The 24,692-nt window shown below is 37.1% G+C and overlaps 1 long non-coding RNA gene across 3 annotated transcripts; it reads left to right on the top strand.

The window, feature by feature from the left end:
* Positions 1-2,618: 2,618 nt before the first annotated feature.
* On the top strand, positions 2,619-24,150 carry LOC138919576 (uncharacterized). 3 transcript variants are annotated; one of them, XR_011429818.1, is made up of 5 exons: positions 2,619-2,740; positions 3,022-3,041; positions 13,818-13,838; positions 18,566-22,842; positions 23,262-24,150. It is a non-coding gene; the product is annotated as an uncharacterized lncRNA (long non-coding RNA). The 3 variants fall into 3 exon arrangements; XR_011429819.1 differs by lacking the exon at positions 13,818-13,838; XR_011429817.1 differs by lacking the exons at positions 2,619-2,740; positions 3,022-3,041; positions 13,818-13,838 and having other exon boundaries at positions 13,849-22,842.
* Positions 24,151-24,692: the final 542 nt, after the last annotated feature.

Here is a 24,692-nt window from a genome sequence, read left to right as displayed (position 1 = left end):
GCCAGTTAAGACTAAATTACATATCATGCTGGACAGTGTAGGAAGGCAGCCCAGAAGCGTTCTGCGAGGTGCGGAAATACTACTATGGGAGTTAAAAATAGATGGCGCTCCAAAGGCAACACATATCTTAGTAGCAGAGTGCTGATTTCGGATCTAAAATCTTGGGGCGTTGTCTTTCTAATGTAGCAGCACATAAGTGGAATGAGGATGATATATTAAGTCCTCCTGACCACAGGAACAGAGTTATTGGGAGAGTAGCTTGATTTCTTCACTCTTACCTAGAAAGTTCTGTCATTTCTTTTTGCACGTGGAGGTAAAAAGAAAACCTAGAGCAAATCTGTACTTGTAAAGCATTCTGGCCTTTAATTGCCTTTTCTTGCTGAGAAATCATAACAGTGATGGGAAGAAATAATGACAAATGGGTTGGAATTACTTTTTAACTGTTTTGAACCCAGTGAGAACAAAATTACGTCTGAAAGAAACAATCAATTGTAGATTAGGAATTTTAACTGTTGTTAGTTCTTAAGGAGAAAATACTAATAAAGAAAAAAATTAATGAGGTTTCTAATACACCAGCTTTTCAGTAATTTAGCTCCTAGGTCAGGAGAAAATAGACTGAATACATTCTATGGCAATTGTATCAAAAGGGCATTAGATTGTTGATGCCGATGAAACCATGAACAGAGAAGTGAAGAGAGCTAGCATTCATCTTGAATGGATTATTCTGATTTTCCCCAACCCAGCCGGTTTTATGTCAGGGAAATGGAGCAGTGGCCATGGAGCTGGTGGGAGACAGCGTCTAGCTGCCTGGACACTGCAACTGAAGCTGGCTTATCTACGCCCTCTCCTGGTGTGACCTGGATCAGAGGAATTCTTCAGCAGAGCCAAGTGTTGACAAGTTAGAAGACTCCTCTGACACTCTCCTTCTCCCATGGCGTTCATGAGGCCTAGAACATTCACCTAGTATCTTAGTTCTCATGTATGGAAAAGAAAGAAATCCTCATTTATGCAATGAAAGGCTTGCAGGGACATTAATTTATAACACTGTGTTTTCAGCGTGGGCGCAGAGCCCAGGAGACTAAGACTCGTTATGTTTCTGTGTTCCCATTAAAAAGTTATATTCTCTAGACCAGAAATTGTAAACCTTCAAACTCCAGGATAAATACTTCATAAGCACTAAAATTACTTCGGACTAAGAAGAAGGAAGTTATACATTAGTTATGATGGTTTTCACTATTAAAAACATCCAGCCAAGATGAAACAAGTTGGATGAGGAAAAAAGTAACATAAACTCCAGAAAAGTGTAAGAAATTCACTACTGGGTTGAAGGACATTCTTAGTAAAGTATTTAGAAAATACTTTAAATAAATGAGTTTCATGGTATTTATACTAAAAATAAAAATATGAAAAATATCGAATTTATTTGTTACCATGTATCCTTTGGAACAAAAGCACATGATCATTAAAATGGCTGTAATTTACTCTGCACGTGTGTGTCCATTTCAGACCTGCTTCTAGGTCTGAAAAACTTAACTCTCATTTCAGTTAGAAAAAAAAATCCATCTACTCCTCTGTTTTCAGAACAAAACTACCAGTAAAAATGTCTTTTCTTGTGCAATTAACTTTCCAAATAAATACCTAGGGGAATTAGCAACCATAAATCCAAACTTTGTTTATAAGTTAAGCAAGTTGGCACAGAATGGTTAAGTGATTTCTTTAAGGACACAAACAGTTGGTAACAAGCACCAAATCTTAACTTCGTGAAATCGTCAGCTTTGAGGACAATAGTGTCATCGGCATTTATCAGCTGTATGTCTCCCTGCATGCTATGTGATCTCTCTATGCCTCAGGTTTTCACATATATTTCATATTCTCCAATTTCTTCTCTTTCCCAGGGATTAGCACATAAGGGTACAGAAAACTATCTGTTATTAATTGACAAATTTGAACTCATTTATTTTCAATTTTGTGCTTTTCTAAAACATAAAATTTAATATGGTTATTTCAAAATTGAATTATTCAATGCTGTTTGTTTTAATAGTGAAAAGTGATTTCTTACAGTTAACCAGAATATTTTTTAATAAGCAGGGGGATAATTAGCCATGTCTAACTAAGCAAATAGAAAATCAACCAATATTAACATCATTATATTTTCATTATTTCTACTCTGAGATAATTTTTGAATCAGATTTTTAAAGATTTACTTTTTAAAAATTAAAAGTAAATCACAAAAGTTCAAACAATAAAAAAGTCTTTCTGAATGCAATGGAAAAGACTCTACAGTTTTATCATTAATTTTGATGTCTGCTGAGGTTTCTGTCAGGTACCATTTATCAAGTTAGAGCATTTTCCCCAGCCAGTCCTTAGAGAATGTTTTTATTTTTTTAAAAATGTAATTTAATTTTATCAGTGTTTCTGAAATGTTTTTCTCCTTTTATTGGTATGTCTTGTTAATTACATTAACAACTCTTTCGATGTTCAGAACTTGTTGCTTTTCTGAGATAAAACCCGCAGGTCAGGGTGTATCCTTCCTTCAATGCACACAGCACAGCTAGATCACATATGCTGATATTTTGTGACAATTCAATTAGAACATTCTGTGCTCCCAAATAAGGTTCGTCTCCAGCTTGTGCTTTTGTGTTGTTCTTGGAACCACAGCTATTCTGGCCTTCAACAACCGACTGGGGACCTTCCACCCCTTCTTGCTGGGAAGCAGTTCATATGTCTGCAGCACTGACTGGTATGCTCGCATTCAACAACTCAGGCCGATGCTTCTCTTTCATAGTAACACGGCAACACCATTTTCACTCTCTTCTCTGTTATTGTTCAGGGTTTCTACTTATTTGAGTCAATTTTTATGAAATTATTCTTTTCATTTAGACTCTCAAGTTTACTGATGTAAAGTTCCATATCATATCTGCTATAATTAAAAATAAATCAAAACAAAACCTCTCTATAAGCATTTATGCTCTTCTCATTCCTAATAATGTATGTTTGTGCTCTCTCTTTTTTCTTGATCAGCCTTGCCAACTAATTTATTGGTAAGTATTAAGACCAGCTTTCAATTTTGTCATCAACTCTAATAAATTATTCTTTCTGATTCATTAATTTCTGCCTTAATTTTTCTTCACTACTTTTATTTTACTATCTTTGTGTTCCTTTTACGGATATTTTTATAGTTTGTTGAGTGAGAAATTGTTCAATTGTTTTAAATGTCCCTTGCATTCTTGCAGAGATTGATGCTCTAACTTTCCTACTGAGGACTTTTTTTCTCTGTGTCTGTTGGTTTTGATATGTAGGGCAGTCATAAAATTTATTTCAAATATTTTAACTTCCATTTTGATTGCTTTCATACAGAGCTATTTAAAAGAAAGCTTTTAACTTTTCAAGTGGATAAAGTTTTTCTTTTTAATTTTCCTTTTATTGTATTTCTCATTTATTGTTTGTGGAAGGTGTGAATTTTGCATTTTAGAAATTGTGGAAATTTTCTTGTGACTTACCGAGTGGTAACTTTTAGTTAATAGTTCACTTATGTTTGAAAAGAATGTGTATTTTATGTTTGTGGGATATAAGGTAGTTAGAAATACCTATCTGTGATCTCCAACTCCTCTAACTCTATTCCTATACATTTCAGTTGTAACAATTTTTGTCGCGTAATCTATTGATTTCTGGAAACAATATTTTTAAATTTTCGATTATCTTTTTGAATTTTAAGATGTCTTGTTTCTTTCAGTTTTTGCTTTAAATATTTGATGCCTGGTGTATCTTTTCTTAATCCTACATGGTTGGTCTTACTCCGTGGGTGTGTATTACTTGTGTGAAGTGTTTGGTCTTGTTAGATGGCTTGCCTTGGTAAGAACACATAGCTGGATATTTTTCCAAGCCAATGTGAGAAGCTTTCTCTTTAATAGTGACACTTAACATGTTTACATATGCTTAATCACATCATTTTGATTGAAAATATGTTTGCATTTATTTCTTCAATTTTATTTCATTTTCCTTTACCATGACCTTTTTTGGTTTCTGCTATGGACTGAGTGTAGGTATCCTCCCAAAATTCGTACATTGAAACCAAATTCCCAACGTCACAGTATTTGGAGGCGGGACCTTTGGGAGTCATGAGGGTGAAGCCTTCACGAATGGGATTAGTGCCCTTTTAAAAAGAGACCTCCCCCACTTCCACTAGTTGAGGACACAGAGAAAAGTCTGTAGTCTGTGGACTAGGAAACTGGCTCTCACCAGACAGTGAATTTGCCAGTGCCTTCATCGTGGGTTTCCCAGACTTCAGAACTGTGAGAAATTTCTGTTGTTTGTAAACCACCCACTCTGTCTGTGATATTCTGTTACTGCAGCCCAAATGGACTAAGACAATTTCCATTCTTTATCTTCTTCCCTTCCTTCCTTTCTTTCTTCCTCAAAGAGATTTCCCTAGCTAATAATTATATAGTTACATGATTTTAATTTTTATATTATTAAAGTTTATGAAATTTTATAATCTTTCCTCTGACTTCAGCTCTCATTTATATAATTTTAGTTCTATATCCAAACATATCTTATGCTCCCTTTAGTCATTTTGCCATAGCTGCTTTTTTCTTTCTTGAATTCTTTATTTTAATTCATCTTTGATTGGTTGTATTTTGCCATCAATGATTTTTCAAACAACAGTTTGCAGGATCTTGAATTATCGGGTTGAGATATATATCTGTTGCCTTTATCCACAATTCTGAAATTCAAAGGCTTAGAAAATTGAAAGGGGTGTGTGTGTGTGTGTGTGTGTGTGTGTGCACGCATGTGATTTTAAACCAATACTACAATACTGCTTGGGAGCAGCTTCTGCCACGAACTGATGAAAGGTTATTTATCGCCGTTGTTCGTGTGGTCCTAGCAACCTTGTGGACAGCAGAGCAGAACCCTGCCTGGTCTTTCTGCGCCATTGTCTCACCTTCCAGCGCTGTATCAGATAATGCTCCCCTGCTATTCCCAGGGTTTTCATGGCCCATTTTTCAGAAGTGGGTGGTAAGGCCCTTCTTCTTAGTCTGTCTTAGTCTGGAAGTTCTGGTGAAACCTGTCACCGTGGGTGACCATGCTGGTATTTAAGATACCAGTAGCAGAGCTTTCAGCATCACAGCAACAGGCAGCCACCACAGTTTGACAACCAACAGATGGATGGTGTGGTTCCCTGATGGGGAAACTGGCCAGGGCCTTGGTGGTGAGAGGCCAGATCTTTACCGCTAGACTGCCAGGGCAGGCTGAGGCTATTTATAGTCTATATTTATTTTCTGAAGGTGAGTACCGATAAGTGTTTCTGAAGAAATTTTGATGCATGTGATATGTGATTTATGGGATGTTAGCCCATGGCTAGTCTTGCATAAGAAACAGTATTAAAGTCATATAATCTTTCTAAAATCCAACAAATTCTGAATTGCAAAACACTTCTGCTCTCAAAGGTTTTAGAAAAGGCATTGTGGACCTATACACAAGGGACTATGTTTGGGGGTTAAAAAAAAGAACCTGAAGTATATTGTTTTCTTTCTGAATTTTGTAGATGTAATTTTAACGCCTTTTGTTACTAAATTTTGATATAGTCTGAAGCCACACTGATTAATTTCTATCTTTTATGTGACTTGTTTTTTCCTGCCTGAACAGATGAAGTTTTCTTAAAAAAAAAAAAATCACTGAAATTCAATAACTTGTTGAGAACACGTCTCAGTTTTTTCTCCCTGTACTAGCATTATAGCAGTTAGCATTGGTTAACTATATTCGCAATTAGCACCATATTAGCAGAGGGACTTTTTGATCCAAACCTTCAATTTTTTTCTCTATTTTAGAGAAATTTTCGTCATCTAATGTGATTCTGGATTTTCTAATCTGTTTTTTATGTTCTCTAATTTAGAGAGACAACAATCCTTATGTTGGATCATTTTTGCCTCTTTTTTCTTTATCCACTTTAATTATCTCATATTTCTTTTATTCCAGAAATTCTCTATTTTACTATCTAGAATCAGTGTGTGTTGTCAATTTAAATTTACTTATTATCTTTGTAGGAGTGCATCGATGAGCTAAGCAGTTTCTATTTGATTTCTGTCATGTAAAAGAAAGACATACCACGTCTTTGACATGTGACAAGCTGTCCATATTTAATGTATATAACTCTATGAGTTTGGGGATAAGTATAGACTTGTGAAACCGTCACCACTGAACAGTGCCAGTAGCTAACAATACTGCATTGTATACATAGAATTTTCTAAGAGGTTAGATCTTATGTTAGGTATTTTTACCACATGTCTTGGTCCATTCAGGCTGCTATAACAAAGTATCAGAGACTGAGTAGCTTATAAACAACAGAAATTTACTTCTTACAGTTCTGGAGGCTGGAAGTCCAAGATCAGGGTGACTGCATGGTCAGGTTCTGGTGAAGGGCCTCTTCCAGGTTGCAGACTACTGACTTCTCGCAGTGTCCCCACATAGTGCAAGGGGCTTGGGATCTCTCTGGGGTCTCTTTTATATGGACACTAATCCCATTCATGAGGGCTTCACTCTCATGACCTAATTATCTCCCAATGGCTTTACCTCCTAATGCCATCACCTTGGAGGTTAGGACTTCAACATACGAATTTGAGGGGGAGCACAAATGTCCATGCCATAGCACCATACAAAAAAAATAACAATAAAGAGGGAGGAAGGACACTTTGGGAGGTGAGGGGTATGTCTGGACTGGTTTCTTGATCAGGCTTTTGCATACTGTATTTTTTCTCCGATTGTTTTGGCATGCATGGTTTCTGTGCTGTTTCTTTACATCTTGCTCATACTTCATGGGAAAGATTCATCCCTCTATTTGTCTGATTCACTGATGACGAAATTCCAGTGACAGCCTTTTTACTTTTTCTAGTCTTATTTGTCTTCTTATCTAAGCCAGGGATTGGGGATAGGGTATTGTGCTCTGTCTACATTTTGGTAGCTTGACAGCAAAAATAATGTATCGAGAAATCTCAGCAGTCTTTTATAATTTACTGAAAAATCTGCTGTTTTAGGATTTTGTTTTTTAAGTCACTTCACTTTCTTGTTTAGGTAATCTACTTCTGGAGCTCTTCCCTAGAATTTCATTTTGCCTTCCCAATTGAGAGGCAGCTCTGAAGTATGGTCCAGTTTTTGTTTTGTGGGGTTTTAAAAAAATTTTCTAAAATGCTATGGTAGTAAATGGCAGTATTTTTTTCATCTCTAGTCCTACATTCCTTAGCTACATGATTTGGGGCAATTGTTTTTACCTTTTCCTAACTTAGTTTCTTCGTCTGTAAAATTGAAATAATAATAGTATTTGCTCATTGTTCATAAGAAAGTTGAATGTGTCAATATAGTAAGTACTTAGTGAGAGTTATCCATTTCATCAGTTGCGGAAATAGAAATCCTGTCAACAATCACTCCACAATCCAAATATGGAAAGAAAGAAAACTGATTTATTGTTGAGTAAACTCATCAATGTACGTGCATGTAGGTAGCCTGCAAGAGACTACAAAATCAGAATGAAATTTCACACCATTTACCCAACAAACTAAAAAGAAAGACCAATAAAACAGATGACCTTGACAGGTCAATGGTTACTCCATGAGACAGGCTCTGAAGTTAACCCTGGAGTTATGTGATCACCTTTCCAGTGATGATGAGGTCCATGGCTTTGGAAATATCTCTACTGTAAAACTGGAACCTGGGTTTACATAGGACCTGAAGAGATTAATTTGTATTCCAGGAGGTTAAAGCTCAGACTCAGGATCATTATGTTTTCAAGGACATTCTTGCAATCACCAATATTATAATTATTATTACTCAGTACTCAATTTGTTTCTCTCCAAATAGGGCTTGAGTGATAAGCCAAGATTATCACCTCCTCCTGTCCTGCTCCTGGGAGATGGGGAGGATGAGGAGTCGGGCTAAACCATATTACAGTGTATGTATGAGATTGTTCACCATTCCTAGTTTGTGCTTGATGAATCATTTGTTCATTATTAGAATTCTTGTTTTTTTCTTATTTCTCGTTTTTTGGCATTGGGGAAGGGAAGCTCTGTGATTCCTCTTCACTCTACCATTTTACCTAGAACAGTAAAGATTAATTTTTTTCTACTCTTGTATGCCATATACACATTTAGCATTTTTAATTGTCTTTCATATTCAAAATTCATATCCATAACCTCTCCTTAAATAAGAAAAAAGTTGTTAGATTCATATTTAAAAGAGTTTTCAAAGGGCTGAATAGTCTGTCCCAGAGAAATCAGATAAAGAGACTAGACACTGATATTTGCATATAACCAATTGTTTTAAAGGAAATGGCTGCTGAAATACTTTGCTGCGTGGGCAGTATGTGGCCCTTCGCTGTCTCCATGGCTGTGCCCTACATCCAAGTGTCATTAAAAATGAGCAGGCTGGTGCATCCCCATTGAAGGCCACGAGCTGCTCAGCCCATATTAACGCAGATTGAGTGTCTCGTGTTCTGTGTTCAACCACCCACGACTTCGTGCACAAATACATTTCTCACAGTGTTGTCATCACTAACGAAATTTAGAAGGGATGAAAGTCTCCAAATTGGCAATGAGTCACTTAAAACTTGCAGCCTACTCTTTTTATAGCTTTCCTCCAGAAGCTCATCTTACTTGCTGTAATCGTCACCAGAATGAATCACTTGCTCCTTGTTAAGCTTTTATCTCCATGAAGTGAAGGTGACAATGAAACACTTTTCTGTAAGACTTTCTTGGCAGCTATCCCGCAACGCCTGCTGGCCTGTTTTGATCCCATTCCATATGTCCACAATTTAAGTGGCAATACGACTCTCTCTGAATTATATCATACAGCACTGCAGGGCACAATCCTGTGTTACCTGCTTTGGGAAATAATCTTTTCAGCCTATTTCAATTTTCACATTAAAGAATTGGCTGCCTGAAACTTGATGATTACAGGCTTGTAAGGACAGGATCAAACAGAAGAAGATGCTAGCAGGAAGTCAAATGTGAGAGTATTATTCTGCATGCATAAAAGGCTCTTTGTTCTCTTTTAATAAATTTGAAGGCATTGGTAGCACTATTGACTCAGTTCTGGCCCTGCAGTTAGCTATTCTTATAAACTTGTTCTAATAAAATGCTTAAGTGCAATACCATGTAGAAAAATAATTTCTAAGGTGTATTCACAAATATTTATTAGTTGCCGGGAGTTTAAAGAGTTAACATATAAATGGGTTTTAATCTAGAAAACTTCCCGTTTAATGAAGATCATAGGAAAAAAGTAAAGTAATCAATTATTTGTCTCGATTAAAGACTGTGAGCATTGATTTTCCCATAGGAAAAATTTCATTTTCTTTAAGTGAAATTAGTATTAATGAGCAGACATAGTTGTCCTTTTGCTTCATCTGTCAAGTGTGTTTATTTTGTTTTTATCTGAAATTTTCTAGAATTACTGTCCGATAGTTTAGTAATTCTTTGGTGATGAAACAATTTTCCTGTCAGTGTATTTACAAATGAGGAAGTCAGGAGTCATTGCTATTGTTAAGGATTGAGTTTTTCTGTTCATTGAAAAACAATTTAGTTGAAAGCAAGGCAAGTCTATTCTTAGTCACAACTAGGTTAATAAACATAAATTTTGACATTTAAACCCAGTAAATTGAAAGATTGTTAGCCTAACCTATAAATTAAAAATTTTACACTGTATTTCCCAGTTTATACTTTGAATATGTTTAGCATGCTCAAGATCAAAGAATCGAATTACTCAATTAATGATTTTAAAGTTTTCCATGACCACGGCAGCAATTCATTTTAAATTTAGTCACGAAGATATTTGAGTTCATTTTTATCGTTACCTGTTTCTCCTGGTTGGTATGTAACTCCATTTGAAAAACTACTTTAACTTCAAACTGTACCATAATGATGATTATGCGGCTCACCATCTCATTACAAGCAAGTTTTAGTATTCTCTTTTTACTTATGGGTACAGATAGGCAAGACAAAAATGCCCATTTATAGACACCAGTTTAGCTACGGTGCACCCATCCTGTTTATCTTCACAACCTGTATCAAGTTAAATTTCCTGAGTGCAAGGGACAATTTCTTATTATTCTCTCTAGCCTCCAGATCTAACCCAATTTTTGACAAATGGTAGGCAGTCAATAAGTTCTGGTTAAGTTATTGACTAGAATAGGTGCGACAAAATTGCCGAAGATGTGCCAAGCATAACTTCATTGAACGCCCCTAAAAACATCCATAACTAAGTCAGGGTGTGTTATTTTAACACCAACTCCGTATTTGCTATGACTTTCTTTTGCTCAATTATCTTATCTCTCCAAATTTTTCATTGCACATTTACTCTCATATCCAATACATGATAACAGGAGAGTCATTCTCAAAAACTTGATTTGACCATTCTAGATTTCCCACCGTCATGTGGAACTTAAATCTGAATTTCAGTTATATTGTACATTTTCACAGAGCTTTTCATCGTTTTTTAATCATTTGCCAAACTTATTGATCTCTGTTGTACAGTGAAGTTGTGAATAAAACAATCTTTCCAATCTCATAAAGTTTGCTTTCTGTCCCTATGTTGTCATAAACAAAAAAATAAATTAGTAAAATATAGAACATATGAACGAAATAGAGAATAGAAGGAACAGCTAAGTGTACTTTTGTATTGGTACATTCAAATGTTACAGAAATAATAAGACAATAATAACAATGGCTGTCATTTACTGACTATTAGGCAATTTATATATATTTACTGTACGTACGATAAACTGAACCTGGCCTTTGCTATTACCATTTAACAGATGAGAAATATGGGACCCAGAGGAAAGTATATTTGAGACTTTGAATATTGAAAACTATGATTAAAAAATGAACCACCACGTAAATAAACTGTCAACATAAAGTTCTAATTCCTTGGCTTGACACTCGAGTCCTTTCACAATCCTTTTGAATTACAGCTATTGTTAATTTTCTCCTTGGTATCTCACACTGTGACATTCTCTCCGCCACACTGAGCTGTGTGAGATGGTCACAGAAACACTAATTTGGGGTCAAGTTCAAGTTCCCGTGTGACCCTGGACAGGTCTTCTTCAGTCCTCTCAATACTACTTTGCCAAATGAGAGGACTGCAGTGGACATTCCCTGAAGCTATTTCCAAATCTTAGTATCCACACATTTTCTTTATTTTTCTGTTTTGCTTTTACTTTTGCTTTTTTTCTTTTCTTAGCTCAAAATGTCTTCTGCCTACTTAAAGTGTATCTCCATTCTTCTCATCTTTCCAAGTCACCACAGCACATGGTAACAGCTCTGGTTTGTAGTGGTGGGAACTCAGACGCTCTGCTGTCAGTTCAGGTTCCCCTTCTTGCGTAGTGACCTGTGACCGAGGAAAAGAGGTGGAGTGAGGAGCCAAACTGAAGTCACTCTTATGTGTTTGGAGTGGGAAGTGAAGCATAAACTGTCAGATGAAAAAGATAGCGTGCATAAAGTAGCAATAAAAGCAAGTCAAGACTGTGGAATGGCAAGGGGAGAATAATGAGACATGATTTTGGAGAGCTTAAAGGACAGGATGATGTTTGTGAAGGTGAATAGAGTGTTGCAGGCCAGGTTCTTGCCTGTAATGAGATTTCACTAGGTCTCAGATTCTTCTTGACTCTACTCCGTCTTCAGTAGACGTTAAAGGTTAATCTTGGGGAGGAGGCTGTTGCAAATGATTTAACTTGTTACTTCTCAATTCCCTGCAGGTCAGAGTCTCTGAGAGGCTTTTTAAAATTCTTCATTTGTTTTATTAAATGTTACTTTCTTATACTTTTCAGTCTCACAGAAGTTTCGTTACTTTTTTTTTGGTGATTTCTTTAAACTTTTCCTATTGAAATAATTTTAGACTTACAGAACAATTGCAACGATTTGATGGAGGGCTGCTGTATACCCTGCACCCAGCTTCCCCCAGTGTTAGCATCCTACACAACTGTGGTAGAGTTTTTTTTAACGAAAAATTAACCTTGGTGCAGCAGCACTAACTAAACTACAGCCCTTTTTCAGATTTCACCAGTCTTTCCACCAATGACCTTTTTCTGTTCCAGAATCTGATCCAGCGTCTCACGTTGTCTTCACTTGTCACATCTCCTTAGTCTCCCCCAGTCTGTGAGAGTTCTTCATCTTTTCCTCCTTTCCATGATTTTAGAGGGTATTGATCAATCATTTTGCAGAATGTGCCTGAGCCTGGGTTTATCTGACGTCTTCTCATGGCTGCGTTGAAGTCACGCATTTGTGACATGACTATCACAGAAATGTTACGCCATTCTCAGGCTATCGCATCAGGGATTCCTGATGGTAACATGTCTTCATGCTGGTGATATGAGCTTTGGTCAGTTGATTAAGAAAATGTCTGCTGGATTTCTCTACTGCAAAGCTACTAGTTTTTCTCTTTGTAATTAATAACCATCTCCAGGGAGATACTTTGAGACTGCAAATATCTTGCTTCTCTTGAAATTTCCACTCACTAATTTTAGCATTTATAAGTGACTCTTGCCTGCGGCAGTTAATATGGTGGCTTTCTAATGGTGGGTTCTTATCAACCTCATTCATTCTAAATTGAGCAATCGTGGTTCTTCTTTAAGGGTGAACTACCTTTTCTCTCTTATTTATTTATTCAAAATTTATATCACTATGGTCTCATTTTGTGAATTATAATCCAATACTATTGTTATTTATTTTGTTGTTGAAATTATTCCAGCTTTAGCTAGTAGGAGCGCTTTCAGGATAGCTTCTGTGCCTTTTCTATATGCTCTTGTCCTTTTTGTGCATGTCCTTATGTTCTGACACCACAAGATATTCTTACCTTGTTTTTTCCCTGACACAGGCCTCAAATCAAGCATTTCATAAGGTTGCTTTTCATTGTAGAATTGTATTTAGAAACCAAGATCTGAGTTCCTTTTATTGTAGAATAGAATTTGGAAACCAAGATCTGAGTGCTAGATGTGCTTGTCACTACTGAGGTCTTATTGCTTGTAGTCTCCTCTCAGTGAACAGAGCTCAGAAATATATGCACATATACTCATCCGTGCATGTACACACCCAGCAATGTATTTATGTAATGAATGCATGTGTGCGTGTGCATGTATGTATGCACCTAATCTATCTATTTACTTCTCTATCTATCTATCTATCTGCCATGTTTGGATCATTCACATTTAAGTGATTATTGAACATTAGGATTAACTCTATTATTTTGATAGCTGATTCTATTTGCTGTCTGCATTTTGTTTCTTTTTCTTGATCACTCTTCTCTGGATTTAATTGGGCACTTTTTTATGATTCAGATTTATGTTCATTCAACTTATTATTTATACCACAGGTTTACAATATAAATCTTTAATTAATTAGAGTCTACTTTCAAATATTATTATATTTCTTCACATGCTGTGTAATGACATTACAAAATTATGTTTCCAATCTACCTGCCATCTTTTGTACCATTGTTAGACATTTTTACTTTTGCATATGCAATAAGCACAGGATATGTTACAACCATTTTTACTTCAGGCAGGCAATTTTTTAAGAACAATTAAAAATGACAATAATTAATTCTCTTTTACCTCCATTTATCACATTTTCAACTCTCTTTGAGTAGGTATCTATCTGGTGTATATATTTTCCTGAAGAACTTCCTTTCACATTTGTTGAAGTATATGTCTGCTGGAGATGAATTCCGTTTTGGTTTGTTTGAGGAATTCTTTATTTCTCCTGCATTTTTGAGGAAAATTATTTTTACTGGGTATAGAATTCTGGTTTGACAGATGTTTTTCTCTCATTATCTTTAAGCTCTCACTCCGTTGTCTTCTGGTAAGTATGACTTCTGAGAAGTCTCTTCTACCACTTGTCTTTCTTCCTCTGCCTGTAATGCATCTTTTTCTCTGGATAAATTAAGGATTTTATGTTTGTCTTTTGTTTTCAATATTTTAAATATGATATATCTAGAAGTATGTGTGTGTGCATTTTGATTTACCCTGTTTGGTGTTCTCTGAGCATCTTAGATTTTGATTTGTTTGCTGCAATTACTCTTAGAAAATTCTTAAGCCAGTATTCCTTCAACTATTTCTTCTGCACGTTCTCTGTTCTCTTTCTCATCTTGTGAGATCTCAGTAACTCATCTGTCCCACAGATCTTGGATGCTCTAGTCTGTTTTGGTTTGTCTTCCCCCACTCTTTTTTTTCTCTTTGTTTCAGTTCGGGTAATTCTTATTAAAATATTTTTGCTGATCCATTCCTCAGCTGTGTTACCCCCTTGTAAGAATGTAAATGCATTCTTAGTTTCTTTTACTTTGTTTCTCGTCTCCAGTATTTCTGTTTGATTTTTTCTTACGTTTTGCATTTTTCTGCTAAAATTACCTATCTGTTCTCATACATTATACACCTTTGCCATTAGAAATTTTAACAGGGTAACCAATTCAACAATTACATTTATTTTAAATTCCCAATCAAATATTTCCCGCATTTCTGTCATATCTGGATATGTTCTGTTGATTGTTTTGTTGTAGGGATGTGTTAATTCTTCTAGCCATTTGGCATGCCTTTTTATTTTTTGGGGGGAGGAAGACTGGCCCTGAGCTAACATCCATTGCCAATCTTCCTCTTTTTGCTTGGAAGATTGTTGGTGAGCTAACATCTGTGCCTATCTTCCTCTAGTTTATGGTGGATACTGCTACAGCATGGCTTGACAAGTGGTGCTAGGTCCACGCCAGGATCTGAACCTGCAAACCCCAGGACACCCAAGTGGAGTGCACAAACTTAACTACTATGAAACAGGGCCAGCCCCTGGCTTGTCTTTTGTTAAAAGATATGCATAGCAGAGGAGACTGTGTAGACTAAGATAAACAGTTTTTATGACTGGAAATGGACATGTCTTTCCTTCTTCTAGGCATGGGGGTTTATATTGATCTGTGCAGGACTTAGGCTTGGTTTGAGGCTTTTACTGTTGCCATGGTTACCCACGGCGCACAATGGGTTTAGTGTGAGGGCTGTTTGCCAGAGTTTTCCTCAGTGTCTGATCTACCCACAGTTTTAGATCTTTTGTTGCATTTCAGAGAGCATCTGTCTCTGACAGCTCTCCCACTTATATTCGTCTGTGACTTTTACTCAGTGATTTTTTTGTCTGCTTGGAGGTAACAGGGAGTGTGCCGTGGTATTCAGATTGCACCTCAGGCCTTAGACACGCACTGCGCTCCTGAGTGTCGGGGACGGAGCCTTTGCAAGCACTCTGAGAGCAGCCAGCTCTAGTTTGGGACGCAGCACATACTCAACTCTTTCCCCAGTGGTGGAGTTTTTTATTTGTTTTTGTTTTCCCTTGTTCCCTTCCCTCAGTTGCCATGAATTCTCATCAGTGTCCTAAGGGTTGGATTTTTTTCTCTTTCTCATCAGAGATTAACGATTTTGTCCCACAGGAGAGACAAGGGAGAAAGGGCTGGGTGGAGTTTCCTGCCCCTCTCACAGTGGCTGCTCTTGCCCTCCCCCAGCTGTGCTATGAGGCAGTCTTTCCCAGGATTATCCACAGGCTTCCCCTGAGCTCCTGGTGCGGTTCATGGAGAGGAAGGGTGTAATTTGCCCTGTGGATTTGGCCCCCAGGAGCTTCACACTCTCCCCCGTGCCTGCTCTCAGCCTCTTTCAGCACGTTCACTTGTCTTGCTGGCATACACAGATAGCTCTTTCAAATGAGTAAGTGTCTGTGTCTCAGCTCTCCCTGCAGGTGTCTACCTCTCCCAAGATTGGGGGTGAGCTGCTTCTCCTGCAATTTCTTCCCTCTAAAAGTTTCTCTAAAATGTTGTGAACTTGTATCTTACTCAGCTTTTTCCTTAAAGTAAGGGTGAGACTAATGACTTTCCAGCTCTGTACTTCCCTGAGAAAAATCAGACGTCTTCACTGGTGTTGAAATCTACCATTTCTCCTGTGCTCTGAAACTCATTTCTAAGAGTCACCTCTGGGACACCCCTTTCTGTTACCCATACTCTCTGATATTTGCAGCTTTGAACTCTGTCTTTAAAGGCTCCTTTCCTGCTCTTTTTGAGGATTCCAAGATCTCCCTTTTCCTAAAAACAAATTTAAGACTACCTGCTTTCTTCTCTCAATATCATGCCATCACTTCTTCCATTCTGAATTTCTGATATCTGCTTCCTGCTCTGTCCACAACAGTACAGACACTAACATTGAGCTCATTTGCATTTGTTGGCCACCTGTCTTAAAGTGTCTCCTTCCTATATTTCCTGACACGGCACCTATCAGTTTCTCCTCTTACATTTTTTTATTATTCTTCTTTCTGCCTTCCTCCAAACTCTTTCCTTGTTTTTTTTCTCAATAAAATTCTTACTTCTAAGGTTTTAATTTTTACCACTATTTGAGTACTATATGTTGGATTCCCTGGAAAGCAGATTTTGAGATTGAGATAGTCTTTTAGGTGTTTATTTGGGAAGGTCTTGAGATCGATATCTGAAGAGCAGAAAGAGCTCGGTCAGGGTGAGAAGTCTGGCTGCAGCATAGATTGCAGAAAGACTTCGACACTTTATATGGAGCTCAGAAGGTAGGACAGACATTTAGGATTATCTCCTGATGAGGAAAGAGAAGCCTGGCCTTTACCACCACCCCTAACCTCCCCTCAATCTCCCCAAAACAACAACAACAACAATAACCACAACTCTGCAGCCTAATTCATTAACTGATTTGAGATGCCCCAAAGAGGAAGGTGTGAGCTTGGGTATAGCAGTGCTCTTCAGCCAAGGGAATCTGTGAAGTGAGGTACCACTCTGCGATGTCTAAGTTGTCAATACTTTCAGAAGCTGGAGGAATGAATGCATCATTCCTGAAATGGAAGGCGTTTGGGGAATACCAGAGTGTCCACTCAAGTGTGTGACCTCAAATCTACGTATCAAAACCTTTACCTCTCATCTGGCTCTCCAGTTGAATATTTTCTACACTCTACTGGGCACCATGTTTGGATATACCACAATTATCTTTGATATGATGAAACTTAATGCTCAAGTCCATACCACCTTCTGCTCCGGTTCTCTTATTAAATCTAACAATTTACTAAGTCACTTCCCTTCTTTGAATCTTTTAAATGAAGCAACTTAAAGTTCGCCCTCTTTTTTAAGTTCGTGTTTGCTGAACTGACAGCCCAGTCTTCGCATTCTGGGGGGGAGTGGGGTGGAAAGTTATTTTTTTTATTATAAAAGAAATAAAAACTCCCCCAAAAAACAAGTTGGAAAATACAGAAAAACCATAGTGAAGCGAAAAATGACTTTTTCTGCTGCAATTTATAGGAAATATTTATAGGACAATTTTACGGCATTTGCTTTGTTTTTTCTCCAAGCAGTATTTATTTGATTTCTTACCAGTTAAATTATTCCTAGCCTGCTTTATTATTCCAAAGACTGCTATTCCTCTACCAACTGCTCCCCTTCAACACACAAGCTATATTCAACTCCCCTTCTTTCTGAATGATTTTTTTTTTTTAAAGCTAGCTACAGGCTTTGCCAGCCTGTCTTGTAGTTAACTATGTCTCACTAGCTGTGTAAGAGGGTGTGCTATTTGTGTTATACGGAATTCCCAGGAAATCTCTTTAAAATGCATAGAGGCAACACTTCTTCCTTTCAGTTCCTGCTCGTTGGAATATGAATATAGTGGCTGGAGCTTAAGCAACCATTTTGGACCTAAAGGAGCACACTAAAAATAATGAAACAGAAAGAAGAACCTAGGACACTGATGGTCATGGAGCCACAATACCAGGCCTAAATTGCCTATTTTGCACTTCTCTATGTGAGAATTTTAGAATTATGTTTAAGTCATTTTTTAAAATGTAGCTGAAACTTTTCTGATACATCATGTTGTTATTCACTTTTGTAAGCCCATGTTAAGTGTTAAACATTCCATAAGATATATATTTTGCCAGTTGCATATCCTATTTACGTCCTCTATTGGATATTTTCTGCTATCGATTATTAAATAATATACATATCTCTGGAATTAAGGTCAAAGCACCTACACTTTTGCCTGCATTTCATGATTTCTTAGCATAGACTGTCTGGTGTGGGACTGTAGGTCAACAATCCTCATCTGAAGTCCTTGGGCCGGATGTGTTTCAGAATTGAGAAATTTTTGTGTTTTTGAAAGGTAACACAGTGCTTGTATTATATATTAATGACCTCTCAGGGGAGTCTGAGACAGCATCCTCTTGTGTAAGATAAATTTGTATTTCTGCACTACAGTATATAAATAATGACACTAAGATCTGGTTTGGTGACAAATGACTTAAGAAAAAACTTGTTTTTCAGAGATTTTTGGATTTTGTAATTAGGGAAAAGACTTTTACTTGGTCTAAGATTATGAGTGGTTTTTACAGGTTATTATTAACTGTGTGTTATATTATTTGTTCAAATATTAACCACATGTTATTACATATTTATAATAATTTTTCCAAAAGCTTGAACCCATATAATCTTTTGTTAGCAATAGGTGAATATTAATTTCACCGTAGCATTACCAGTGCTGATATTTTCCCTTTTTTTATCCTCTTTTCCCAAGGTGAAAATGGATATCTCATTCTTTCATTTTATAATTCTAAGGTTACTAGTAAGTAATGATTATTTGCAGTCTCTATTTTGTAATTTATCTGATCATATTTTGTACATACTTCTTGATTGCTATTTGGGGTTTTTAACACATTTAGTGAGGTTTAACATGATTTTTTTCAAACAATTGGCCTATTTTATTATTTTTATTTTGAATTATTTTACATAGTTTTAAATACACATCTCTCTCTCTCTCTCTCTCTCTCTCTATATATATATAACACATGGATCTTTGTGTCATTTTCTCCTTTAGGTTAGAAAATTTTCCTCCAAAGGAGATTTGATAAATATTTGCACTTAAGTCTACTCTGATTTTTTATTCCTGATTTTAAAATATTTAACTCTTTAATTTTTCTAGTATTTATTTTGGTTGAATACATAAATAAAGCATCTAAATTGCACCTCAATCATTTTTAACTGCTTCAGCACCATTAATTTTCAAATTCTCACCATCCTCACACATTTGTAACGTTTTGTTAATTATATATATCATTTTATGTACACGAGTGAAGGGAGATGACGTGCTGGTGACGCATCTTCGTCACTCTCATCAGGGAGAATAACCCGTGGGGCATAAGAAATATTTCAGACACCCACTACTCCTCCCCTCCCCCTGTTCTTTCCAGGAGATGTTTCTTAAGAATGCGTCTCATTAGAGAAAGAAAGTTTCACGAACATTTAATAAATTAATCGTATTTGCTTCCAGGATTGAAAGGAAACGCCTTATCCTAGAATGTGGAATGCTAGATAGTCACTGTCTTCTGTGCCTGCAGGAGACCAAAGTAAATTCTGACATATGTATAGACTTAGGGAATATTATGGGCTGAATCATGTTCCCTCAAAATCCATATGTTGAAATGTTAATGCCCGTCCCTCAGAATGGGGCCTGTATTTGGAGAAAGGGCCTTTAAAGAGGTAATCAAGTTAAAATGATGCCATTAGGGTGGGTCCTCATCCAGTCTCACGGAAGAGGAGTTTAGGACACAGACATCAGACAAGTGTATGCACAGACCGAAAGGCCACCATAGGAGGACACAGCAAGAGGGCAACCATCTGCAACCCTAGGACAGAGGCCTCAGGAGAATCCAAGCCTGCCAACACCTTGATCTCGGAATTTTGCCTCCAAAATTGTTAGAAAATAAATTTCTGTTGTGTAAGCCACCCAGCCTGTGTTTTCATTAGGGCAATCCTAGAAAACTAATGCGGGGAGTCCGGCTGAACGGCCTACTGATGTAGTCCAAAAGAAGAATGTACTGATCCTAAGGCGTCTGACGCAGGCCAAGTGGAGGTAAAATATGTAATGTACTTATGTTCATGCCTGGTGCGTGAAAAGCATGCAGTGAAATTGTCTAGCGTCACTATGTTAGTGTTACACTCACTACAGAGATGACTAGAGGACTGGGTTGCTAACCTGACCCAGGAAGGCAGTGCTGTTGAGTGAGCCAGCAGTGTCTGAGGGATTAGGAAGGACTATTCAAAACAACGACCCTGGGTGGCAGCAAAAGGAAATAGCAACAATGGCGCTGTTTACTTCCTTTGTTTGTAGCAAAAATCAGAAATCCTCGCTTTCCTCTGTGCAACCACCGTCCCCCAGGTTCTTAGACAGTCTATTTACAGAGCAGGCAAATGGAGAAGAGACTGAACTTGTTATTCAAGCATGTGGGTTCCAAGACGGTTTTAAACAATATGGAGAAATAAGACACGTGACTGAGGGTGCCTCTGAGCCTCAAAGGTAGGTCCATGTTACTTAGACTGAGGTCTATTTGGGGGCTGTTTTTAATTTATTTCTATTGATCTTTTAAATTGATATTTTATTAATACAGAATTCCTTGACGGGCCACCAATTGATAAAATTAATACATCTTAACTAACATCAAGAACTGAAAGAACATTTGGTAGATATTTTAAATAATATATGAAGCTCTAGACAGCAAAGTATGAGAGATTCCTTACAGGTGATAGTTGTCTCATTATGAACCCAAGATGCTGATGTCAGAAATCTTCTTTATATTGTATATCAATTAGAATTAAACTTCGAAATAAGTGCTCAAGAAACAAAAGCATGTTCTATTGAAACTTATTTAGGTGATTTTCTTATGAAATATTACGAGTACAATGAATATTACTAAACTAGTGTGATCTGATTCCATAGGTTCAGGACAAATTAATTTTTCATCCCTTTTCTTAGCAGAAAGAGGCTAGAAGTACCAGGTTTAATCCGATATGACTGACTTTTATTATTAAACGAGTTTAAACTTCAATAAAATGAAACTATTAAATAGATGAAGACGCCGTATATGACTAGAATCTCATTTGAGGTGAGAGGACTGCTCCAGGTACGTAGTTAAGCTGTTTCATCTCGTTCTTACTGAGGGCTGGGCTTGCCTCTTCATTTCCTTTTGCAACTACCAAAGAAGGCGTAGCTAAACAATGAATTGTAGTGGAATGTCTCTTCATTCCCATCCATCCCATCATCTTAAGCAAAGCATCACAAAAAAAAAAAGGAAATATTCCAGTGCCCATGAAAATTGTAGAATCAGTTTGTGTTTTATCTCATAAGATAAAAGTAACTGAGTAAAAGATCTCTGTTAAGGAATTATTAAATTTCTCCATCAATAATTCTTTGATTTCAATGTGTATCATTTGGTTATTTGTCACTCGAGTTCTGTTATAAAGCTATATAGGTGTGGTCTAAAGATTTCTGTCCCTGGATCGAATTCATTTGCTAGCAATTCGTAAAATATGAGAGGAGCAGTATCTGCCGCAGGCCAGTGGCCTGCAGGAACTAGCCAATCCTGCCATTCTATGGGGGTTGCACGGACTCCTGAGGAGGATGTGGCATATATGTATTTGGTAGGATATATCATACATAGGATAACAGGTATAAAATAGTCTCGACAGCTCTCCAACACATGGTTAACTGTCATCCTTAAGAGTTCTTTTGACATCAGAGAGCAATGGTGATTCAAAAATAATAAGCAAAAATAAGATGTTTAATCATCATCTCCAACCAGTACCATTTTGAAAACTGAGGTCATAATAAAGATTGAAGTATTATCTAAATGACAGATGTCTCAGTACAGGCAAAATACACATCTGCAGATACATATTTGGCACCTACCACTAAATTTATCATCATCCATTTAAACTTTCTATGCACACTTAGTAAACATTTGAAAAGAAAGATGAAACATCTTGACATTCAATTTCTGGTACCGTTTTTACCTTGCCCCTAGGTCTCTTTGTATTTGTTCACCTTTAGTTCAAGCAAATCACAGAACTTTTCATATGGAAGCTTTTATATACTTAAATGAAACGGCATTTAACATATTAACTGTGTCATTTTTTTTCCTAGGAAGGAAATCTGTACAAATATATGTAATATAAACCATCAAGTTAGCTTCTCTCTGAAAACCACAGCTACTCTAAGAACATCAGTGTGTACAACAATGCCAGATGGACAAGTTGTGTGCTATCAAAGTATGACAACAGCACCATCTAATTTCCTGTACAAAGCAAGCCATTTGCTCTCAAGCAAATACCAAATTAAGTTAATGTAGAATTTTCTATTTGAGACATAAAGATTTAAAAGTTAGAACAAATTATTCCATATCAACATAGAATTATAACATTTCTCCCTAATTCATGTTTATAAAATGATTCTTGGCATGTATCTCAGGATAAGAAAATATGGCTAAAAGAGAGAATTCATTACTTGAAAAAATTTAGTGTTAATATGGAGACATCATGCATTGTGATTCTCGTATATCTTAAATTTGTTTTCTGTATTTTTATCTTAATCTTTAAGATTTTCTCTTCATTTCTCTTATTTAACAAAATATTTTGGGAACGTAGAACTAAGGTAACATTGTTGGAAGAGAGATATAAAGCCAAGATGTGTTAGATATTGCTGTGTAATACTTAACTCAGAAACCTTCCTGCAGGTCGGGAATCTGGGCGTGGCCTAGCTGGGGGCCGCTGGCTCACCTCTCTTCTCTGGCTGCAGTGAGCTGTGGGTGGGGGCTGGGGTTTCTTCTGAAAGTGCAGCTTTAGATAGGATCCACTTCCAAGGTCACCATGTGGCTGTCGCCAGGTCTTTGTCCCTGGCCTGGTGGGTCTGTCCATGGGGCTGCCTCTTGACAAAGCAGTTGAATTCCTCCAGGCAAGGGATCCAAGAGAGCGTGCAAGTGTGCCCAAGACAGAAGCCACAGTCTTCTTATAACCTCATCTGTAAGTGACATCCCATCATTCTGCCCTATTCTGTTCATTAGAAGCAAGTCAATAAACCCAGCCCATAGTAGGGGCAAGGGATTACACAAGGGCATGGTTACCAGGAGGGGGGCTCATTTAAGATCATTAATTTTGGAGGCTGCCTTCCTTTAAGGAGCTTATCCTATGAGTATTTTCAACTTTAGATATCTTGGCACTTTGGTGCTTAACTTACCATGCTCATAGCATAATGTTTACTTAATGAACAGATTAATGAATGAGTACATACTTTAGACTACAGTTATTTTATTTTTTTTCTTTGCTGAGGAAGATTAGTCCTGAGCAAACAACTGCTGCTAATCTTTATTTTTTATTTTTTGCTTGAAGAAGATTAGCCCTGAGCTAACATCTGTGCCAATCTTCCTCCACTTTATACGTAGGTCGCCACTACAGCATGGCTGACAGGTGGTGTAGGTCCGCTCCAGGGATCTGAACCCACAAACCCGGGCCGCTGAAGCAGAGTGTGCCAAACTCAATCACTACACCATGGCGCTGGCTGCTACAGTTATTTTTTTATGGTGAACATCACATATATCTTAAGGGATTTAGTTCCTGCAATATCATATGCAGAGTTCCTTATAATACTTCCATTTCCAAGGTCTTGCTTGGCTTTCAGAAGTCATATGATGTCAGCTACATAGGAAAGATGAGAGAAGTGTGCTACACAGACAGTACTGTAAGACCAGTTCTGTCCTCTTCCATTTGAGGCTAAGCCTCCCGCTCCATTCTCCTGTGGTTGGATAATTTAGAGAAACGATAGTTTGTCTTCATTCTCCTGACATTTTCCCTCCTCCCACTGAAGGCGAGAATCACCCCCACATTAGTTTATTATCTTGGAATTTGGGGGAGACTGGAAATTGAAAGTGGAAGGAAGTTGGGGCAGGTGTGTTGAGAGGACAAGCTGGGGATAACGACTGAAACTAATTTCTCAGTCTGCGTGGAAGGTCTGGACTCGGAGTATGATATGTATGGACTAAAAACATAAAGAAAGGTGACATTTTTTCACACCTGAGTTTGTGGTTTCATGTTCATACTCACATAGAGCCCTAAAGCTGGACCTCACTTAGCTTTCCAAGGAAGAAACTGCAACCAAAACAAGAGAGAACCCTAGACACTGCTTCTAGAACATTGGCTACTTTGGAAGAAAGAAAAATGTCAACTCCAAGAGTGATTTAAAAACATGAAGTTGGCTTCTCCAGTTCTTCTTTTCTCTTTTTTTAATAAAACTGTCCTCATTTTTAATAAAAGTTTGTTCTTTATAGTAGTAAATAGTAGTCGAAGTGTGTGTAAGCTGAGGATAACATTTTGTCTGAAAACGTATCAGTTTCCTTCCTGTAGGAATTAATAGAGTACAAACGTCTTGAGCCTGACCTGGGAATTAGAGTGCATATAACATTATGTTGTGTTCCAAGATTTTTACTTACATATCATAAATATTTTTCCACATAATTACAATTGCAATTTTTTTATTGCAGTAACACTGGTTTATAACATTATATAAATTTCAGATGTACATCATTATATTTCGATTCCTGTGTAGATTACATTAAGTTCACCAGCCAAAGACTAATTACAATCCATCATCACACACATGTGCCTAATCAACCCTTTCACCCTCCTCCCTCCTTCCTCTCTGGTAACCACCAACCAAATCTCCGTCTCTATGTGATTGTTGTTTTTATCTTCTACTTATGAGTGAGATCATACAGTATTTGACTTTCTCCATCTGACTTATTTCACTTAGCATAAGACCCTCAAGGACCATCAATGTTGTCACATATGGCCAGATTTCATCATTTCTTATAGCTGAG

The sequence above is a fragment of the Equus caballus genome, chromosome 20 (genome assembly GCF_041296265.1).
Source record: "Equus caballus isolate H_3958 breed thoroughbred chromosome 20, TB-T2T, whole genome shotgun sequence".
Taxonomy (NCBI): Eukaryota; Metazoa; Chordata; class Mammalia; order Perissodactyla; family Equidae; genus Equus; species Equus caballus.
The sequence above is the reverse complement of the archived record's forward strand: the minus strand, read 5'-3'. Positions and strand labels throughout refer to the sequence as shown.